The sequence below is a fragment of the Lycorma delicatula genome, chromosome 12, assembly GCF_047948215.1.
Source record: "Lycorma delicatula isolate Av1 chromosome 12, ASM4794821v1, whole genome shotgun sequence".
Classification (NCBI taxonomy): domain Eukaryota; kingdom Metazoa; phylum Arthropoda; class Insecta; order Hemiptera; family Fulgoridae; genus Lycorma; species Lycorma delicatula.
In genome coordinates, this window is record NC_134466.1 from 49,201,890 (window position 1) to 49,211,020 (window position 9,131).

A 9,131-nucleotide genomic window follows, 5' to 3' on the forward strand; every position below is an offset into this window, starting at 1 on the left:
ATACAAAAAAATTGATATTTGTAAAATTACAAGGATTCATTCGGTGGCTGTTTCAATCGCAAAATAAAATTACTCTAAATAGACTTAAAATAAATAACAAATGGACAATTTTACCTTTAGATTTCAGTTGTCAATTTTCTGGGCAAAAATACTTAATATAATTGTGTATTTTTAATTAACTGGAAATTTGATCAGAGATCGTTAATTCAGCTGTAATTTTGCTGCGTTTACTCATCATAATAATACACAAAACATATAATAATCTTTATTAATATTTAATTTAATTAATTATTTTTCATTATATATATATTTAATTTTATAAGTTTTATCTTTTTAATTCGTATTCTATTCTTTTTAGATATATAGTATTTTCTGAACCCTGTTAGCTTGCGCCATCTGACAGGATTTACACGGAAAAATGAAGGTTTCAATTTTTCTTTGATGAGAAAAAAAGTAAAACATGTGTTTGTAGCTGCTCCATCTAACTAAATATTGACGAAACATTATTGATTTTTATAAAGCCCACTGGTCTGGTCAAATGGTTAACACGTCATCACAAATCAGTAAAACAGCTAATTTTTGAAGTTGAAGGTTCTGAGGTTTGATTCCTAGGATTTGAAGGCTAGGCAGTGGTTACTTTGCTAGGTTGGGGTTCAATTAAGCACATGTCTTAGGAATGGTCATCCTGATCTGTACAAGACAACTCATTTACATGTTATACATATCATCCTCATCTCATTGGGCCATGAGGGGGTTACTTATTGTTCTGTAGTTGAAAAGACCACTAGACCAACCCACCGGGTTGGTCTAGTGGTTAACACGTCTTCCCAAATCAGCTGATTTGGAAGTCGAGAGTTACAGCGTTCAAGTCCTAGTAAAGCCAGATATTTTTACATGGATTTGAATACTAGATCGTGGATACCGGTGTTCTTTGGCGGTTGGGTTTCAATTAACCACACATCTCAGGTACGGTCGAACTGAGAATGTACAAGACTACACTCATACATATCATCCTCATTCATCCTCTGAAGAATTATCTAAACGGTAGTTACCGCAGGCTAAACAGGAAAAAGAAAGTTGAAAAGATTGCAACATACACAGATAAATAAAAATAAATAAATCCAATGTAAATTGGCTTCCTGTCAGAAAATAATAAAAATTGCAGGTTCATTTTGAGTAATGAAAAAATATGTCAAACGTGTCAATTGAATTTTTAATAATGAAAATAGATTTTACATAAAGAAAAATTTATAAAAACCGGTTTGCATGTGTTTTTATGCAACGAAAAGTCGCGACCTTTCATGAGAAGCTTAACGTTACTGTAAATAATTCCCGTTTTTCGTTTTGTTGTTTTATTGGTAGATTTCATAAGAAAGCTGCGTATTGTAATGGGTACCATATTCGACTTTCGGAAAATTTCGACATATCTTCGCGTATCTCATTTTCCAGACCCCAAAACCAACATCAGTTCAGAAGTTTATATATATATTTATATACTCGTGCGCGCGCGTGTATATATATATATATATTTCACTTTCTTGTGGACGTTAACTGCCGTAAACTTGCGCCAACCACTTTCAAATTGATACATAATATATAACAACCCAAAACCTCGGTTGAGTTCGTTAATGGGCAAAAATAGGACCATAGGGGTGTAAATGGGGGGCTTTTTCTAAGAAACAAAATATCGCTATAAGTTTCTTATTAAGTAAAATATCGAATTTGTTTAAAGTCCCCCTACTATTCTTCGTATAAGGGTCTAAAACTTGAAGTTTTTCGATATCATCAACCATTGGCCTACGGAGTGGAAATAATGGGAGTTTCGAAGACAAAAAAGATCATATCTCCCTTAATAGACACAGTATCGATTCGGTTTAAGTGGTGATTACTCCACTAAAAATTATCTAAAACCTTTGCATGAAACAATTTTTAATATGATCAGCCCTTACGGCAAGGGATGACCAAAATTTTTCTTGAATTGGCTTGTCGTACGCTAAACATGTGAAACTTTTTTCAGACGCAACCATTGTTGTATTGAATAAATTTGAAGTTTTTCTTAATTTTAAGGTAGAAATCTTTTTTACCCCCTTTTTAGCACCGCTGTAATCTATCTCCGTCTGACGGCGTGTCGAAAGGGATTTTTTTTTACTCTTGTTTTTTGGCGGAGATTCACTCGACTCCAAAATTGGAGTCTTAATATTCTTTGTTATATGCACCCGGTAATATAAAAATGAAAATGTTCTGACAGGGTTGGTTGAATAACGAACGAACTTAATAAAGAAATTAATTTCTAACCACAGTAAAGATATAATATTTATTTAGAAAGCAAATTGATTAAAATTAATTAACTACCAAAATTAGTTTTTTAAACTGCTCCTGACCTTGATAATAAATTAATTTTAATACTAGAAGTAGTCACAAATATTACTATTATTTTACTCTGTAATTAGCCGTGTGACGCAATCAATTTATTTTCTTTGACGATTACGCATGACAGAAAAAAAACATCTTTGTTACGTAAGAGAAACTGTATTATGTTTACTTTTAGAAAGTAAATTTTGCTTTTGTATTATTTTTATTAAATAATCCGTTCGAGAAACGGGAAAATTTAGGTAACCCGTTTTTACCGGATGGTTATTCTATTAGGAACCACCAGGCAAGAAAATAAGTTACCAGGTCCGTTCATAGGCACCTTATCAACACCCAATACGACTCAAAATATATTTCTGAATTCTTCAGGTTAATCTAGCAGGGGATTAGTCCTACACTCACGGACCGAAAATGAAGAAGAAAGAATCTCAAATTAAAAAAAGGTGTGGGAGGGGATTTATTGGTTATGATGCTTCTAGATTGCGAAAAGAAATGACTGTATATATAATTTGAGAAATTCAGTTTAATAAAAAAATTAGTTAGGTAATATTTTAATTTAACGAATTATGGCACTAATCAATTGTGACAACAAACATCCTTATGTTTTAAATGAACCAATAAAAATGATGTCCAAATAGCAATTGGGAATATCATTTTTTTTCCCCGAAATCAGGATAAAATTTATAATGAACTGGTAAATATTTACTGGTGAACTGAATTTTATTCATTCTTATTGGTTTTTGTTTTATTTTAATAATGGAAGTATCAAAAGAATTATAAATTATATAAAAGTTCAAATGGATATGAAAAGAATCTGCAAATACAAGATTTATAACTTATACATTAACTCAGTAATAATATCCCAGGAGAAAGTCATGAAGGAATTACGTAGTCTCCATCTCACGCCCTATTCCTACGTCTGCTGTGTGGAGAAAACTTTGTGCAATTTTTAGATCCCACAAACAGTCTATTCTAGCCCTTATTCATGAAGGAGATCTCCTTACACCATCTTCTGCAATCGCAACTAATCTAGCTGAATGATTGTTTTCGTTCGATGTACTTAACTTCATCATATACTAATGAATTTCAGAGATATATAAGATATGAATGGAAAAACAGAATCTAATAGAATAGCTGGAACCAGAATAATCTAATTCTACACTTTGTCACATTCAAGAATACGGTACACGGTTTAACCGAATAAATAATAAAATGTCTCAATACAGATATTTTTTAGTATTATTAGATAACTTAATAAAATGTCCGCTTAATTAGTTTTTACTAATTATCTTCTTTCGCCCTTCCAGCGTGTTTTTGGACAGATTTGCCGATCAATTGCCCTTGCTTTCCGCCATCAGAAGATGGCGGAAAAAACAACTAAATCGCTTCCACCGTCTAAAATAGAAAAGGGAACAAACAAGGAACGTTCCACACACGCGGAGTAAATTAAAACTATCTTCCACCAACACGCCGCAGGGTCGGCACTGTGAAGGCGACAGTGCTCTCGCTCTCTCCCTCGTAGCCTCGCGTGCAGCTTCCTATGTGCGCATGTGCACAACAACCAAACACCACGCCACTGGAATTGTGAAGCGCACAGTTTCAAAAAATGATTTTTGTATCTTTTTCATACTGGGGGATGGCTAAAGGATTATCCTTAAGCTTAACAATACAATATGTAAATATTGTACAACTATAAAGACGACTCATATTAAATATTATCGATAACATCAAGTGGAAATAGGTGTGTTGCAGTTCCACAGTGTCTAAACGCGAGCAGGCCACTGGTAAGAAGGAAGTTCAGCTGAAAAAAATGTAACTAATGTACTATACATATTCAATACTATATTTTTATTTCTCTACATTTTATTTTATTCCATAATATTCTTATTTTTAACACTGACATTCGATAATATTTGAATTTTGTTACAATTTAACTCATTTTTTTGTTTATCACTTTATTTTCGAAATAACTGTTAGCCTGTAAAGAAAATATAACAGTTAATGGCTGCGTTGTAGCGGGGTAGGACAAAATATATGTATCATTTGAAATTATTTTTCTTTTATGAACAATCTTAAAAATACTTTAGAAAAAACGTAATTCATAGAATATTCTGGGCGGGCAGTGATGCTTTATGAATAAAAGAAGGTTGTTACATTTAGAACTAAAATAACTAATTTTATTAAAAAGCACGTCAAATTAAATTTTGAATACATTCTGACTCCATTATTTTATATTTTTTATAACAAGAACAGTATCGGGTAATTGAAACTGTTAACAAATCTATTTATAAATCAGAGTGTAATCTACCGAGTTGGACGAAAAATAAAAGAAAATAGAATAGAAATATGAAGTAGAATTAATGGTGAAATAAAAAAAAATTAGATAAATTAATGTATCCACAAAGAAATATATATAAGCAGGTTAGAAACTTGAATGGAATGCAACCTTGGACAGGTTTTAAGTTAACTTACAACAGATGCGCTCTAGCGGTGAAACGTATAAGTTAAGTTTATTCGTTCCCCCCATGATGTTAGGTTAGGGTCATTCAACTATGAAAAGGAAGAACCTCTAGAGGAATAACGTGAAAAAAAAGAAGAAATAAAGAGTTGAGACAAAGGGATGGATTTATATACCGGCAGCGCACTCATAACTGGATAAGAAATCATAGTTATAATGATGTCTGTATAAGATTTAATTTTTTATCGACTGGAAGATTATACTGCTGTTTAAGACTAATGTTTTATTTTGGCGGTTATTTACTTTGAATCATCGATCTTTAAAACTCGATTTTCTTTATACTTATGTTCGTGTAAAAAATATTCAATACCGAAATTTTCAAAGTTAATAAGAATTAAAAAATAATAATAATTTTATAAGAAAATTAATTAATATCGTTATTAAAGGTAAAAAAAAAAATTAAATAAAAATTGTTTAATTTATTAACGCAGAAATTGATAATTCAGTCGATATAGATTTATGAAAACTGCTTTTTTTATTCCTGTCGTCTGTTTAAAGTTTTAACGTTATAACTTTTTAACTTATTCTTTATTTTATTGTGATATTAAAACAAAATCTGCAACAATAATAATACTTTACAATGCAGACTTTTCTACAGTACTAGATACACTGTTATGCACTAGAAGAAAACAATTAAGCTTTTATACCGAAGTTTTAAAACAAGTATTTAGTTATACACAAGAATTTTAAAATCGCCTTTGTTATTTTCTATTAAACCACAATAATTTAACAACTTAATGTACAAAAATGCAATTATGCCTGCATTATTTTTTTCTACCAACTTTTCGAAGTAAAGTACGGTATTTCTTTTGATCGAAAAGTGGAAGTGAGAGGGGAAATTGAATTTTTATACTTTCTTTATTATAATAAAAAATAACTAAACAATTTTTTTTCCACCTTACCAGCAAAAACATTGTATTTTCAAGATCTTCTGGTTTTTTCAAATCATCAGGAGATTAAAAATATTATAATAATAATTATATATATATATATATATATATATATATATATATATATATATATATATATGTATTTCTTCGCGTGCGCGCGTGTAATCTATTCTTAGACGCGTTATTGAGCAGAAATTGATCAATATGAAAAAAAGTTTACAACGTGATGGTACTGGCTTATGAGTAAAATTCATGGCTCGAAAATCTCCAAAACATCTGAATCAATTTCATTGACATTTAGACATGCTGTAGTGGTGTATATGAAGTTGTGCATGCAAAACGTTGATTAAGATTGGTTGAGTCGTTCATGAGTTATGCTCAATTTAAGTTCGACAACAAACATAACCTCAACTTCAGGTTGTCTGTGCAGTGGTCTAGTTTTAATACGCGCTTATGCAGTGAATCACAGTGGTGTGTGAGTTGATACTTGATACTTGTGTGTAAGGTCTACTCGTTAATCGAAATTATTCAGTGCGATGTATTCTGACTGACAAATCAGTGCGTTCTGACTGCGAAATAAAGAGGGCGTCGGAAACGAACAGTCGGTCTTCTGTGGAGAGAAAAGTTGGTTCTGTACGTGTATCGTGAAAGCAGTTTAATTTCGCTACCAACTAGTGGCGGCTTGTGTATAGGCACTGTGGAATTGCAGCAACCCCCCTACTTCCACTTGATATTATCGATAACATTTAATATAATGAGTCCTTTTTTCTTTAATCCTTTCTTTATACTTGCACAATATATAATCCTTAAGCCTAATGTCAGTAGCCATCCGCCACTATGATGAAGATATAAAAATCATTGTATGGAACTATGCGCTTCACAGTTCCAGCGGCGTGATGTCTGGCTGTTGTGCGCATGCGCACATAGGAAGCTGCACGCAAGGCTACGAGAGAGAGAGAGAGAGAGAACTGTCGCTCCCGCAGTGCCGACCCTGGCGTGCTGTTGGAAGGTAGTATTTTTTTTTTTACTCCGCGTGTGTATGGAACGTTCCTTGTTCGTTTCCTTTTCTAGTTTAGTCGGTGAAAGGAATATGAAAGCGGTTTAGTAGTTTTTTCAGTAGCGATCAAAAGGTGGTGGGAAGCAAGGACTCTTTGACCGCCAAATCCAAAAATACTCTGGTAGGGTGAATGAGAAGCTAATTAATAAAAACTAATTATGTACGAGGAGACAATAAAGTAATGAGACTGACTGTTCTTTACAAGATGTGGCAACCCTGCAGCTTGCGTAGGTGACCTTGGTCTGTAGGCTACTTCTAGTCCAAGCGGCACATTAATGCAACTGCTCAGTCGTGAGTTGTGCTGTAATAAGTGAACACGTGTTTGTCCTCGTCACAGCTTTTTGGACATCTTGTGTTGTTTGAAAATGGTGTCCCTTGACCACAATTTTGACTTTTGGAAATAGAAAAAAGTCGCACGGAGCGATATCTGGTGAATAAGGTGGCTGTGGTAGTATTGAAATTTGTTTTGAGGTTAAAAATCGCTGTACTGACAGAGCAGTTTGGGATGGCGCATTATCGTGATGCAGAATCCAATTATCAGCAATGTTGGCACAGACACGAAGAACTCGTTTACGAAGTCTTTCTAAAATTTCTTTGTAGAAATATCGGTTAACTGTTTGTCCAGGAGGCACCCACTCTTTATGAACAATTCCCTTGGAATCGAAGAAGCACACAAACATGCATTTCACTTTTGAGTTTGACATGCGAGTTTTTTTGGTCTGGGTGATCCCTTTGAGCACCATTGCGAACATTGGCGTTTTGTCTCTGGATCGTATTGAAAAAACCAACCTTCATCACAAGTGATGGCTCAACAAATCTGGATTGATTTCCGTTTACTCTAACAGATCGGCTGCCACAGTTTCTCGCTGTTGTGTGAGATTTTTGAGGACCATTTTTGGACAAATCTTTCTCGTACCAAGATCTGCAGTTAATATTAGACGAACCGTTTCTCGATCGATGTTGAGTTCTTCTGCAATCATTTTCACGGATGATCTTCGATAAGATCGTACGATTTCACGCACCCTGGTCAAGTTGACATCTGTCCGTGAGGTTGATGGTCGTCCACTGCGGTCTTCATCTTCAACATTCGTTCTGCCTTCACTAAAAATTTTACGCCACCGAAAAACTTGAGCTCTTGACATAACCTCCTCTCCAAAAGCCTTCTGAAGCGTTTTCACCCGATTTAATGCAAAAAGAAATGGCATACCGTTGCGCAATATTTTGCGGTTTCATTTCTGTGACGAGAGACACAAACACGTGTTCACTTATTACAGCACAACTCACGACTGAGCAGTCGCATCAATGTGCCGTTTGGACTAGAAGTAGCTTATAGACCAAGGTCAAAGATGGTATGCCTACGTAAGCTGCAGGGTTGCCACATCTTGCAAAGAAAAATCAGTCGCACCTCGTATTTGTTTCTGTGTACATAGAAATTTATATTAAGCACCGTTGGACTATAGTGTTTTTAAGCGGACATTTTATTAAGTTATTATCTGATAATACTAAAAAATATTATCTGTATTGAAATTTTATTATTTATTCGGTTAAACCGAATACGTGTACCATATTCTTGAATGTGATAAAATGTAGAATTCCAAAATTCCAAGGCTTTTATGATCCGCGAATCTATTTTTAAAATGTCGTATTAATTTTGCGGCTTCATGTTTCATCGGAGAAGACTTGAAAGCAAACAATTGACTGTAGCTTTCCATCCAATGAGGTAAAACCATATTTAAATAATCTTATCTTTTTATCAATCGATTCATTGGAGGTAGATGGCTCATTTCAATTTTTTCAAATTTACCCATTTTGCATAATCTGATTGAAAAAAATCTGATGTGGACACCACATCACTTCCCTTATACGCCTATTAAGTTACCTATACACATTTTTAAAAAATTAAAAGTACATAAAATTTATTTTATTAATAATTTCTGATATTTTGTTTTGTATTATTGAATTATTATGAATACTTTTGGTCCAGTCGATTGCAATCAAAAGGGGAAGTGCACAACTAGATGTTACAACAGTTCTAAATCCAAAACTTCAACATTCTACGGCTAATCGTTTTTGAGTTACGCGAGGTAAATACGTACGTACAGACGACACGCCGTAACTATTAAAAATGGATATTTCCGTTGAAATCTGAAAACCTTAATTTTACGCGAAAAAAAGAAACAGTTTGATCGCACTCTAAAAAATCGAAACGTTTTAAGGACTTTTTTTTCAGCTGACTGATGCGTTTTTACCTTAATACGTCTTCACCTTCTAAATCATTTCCCATACTCGCAGAATT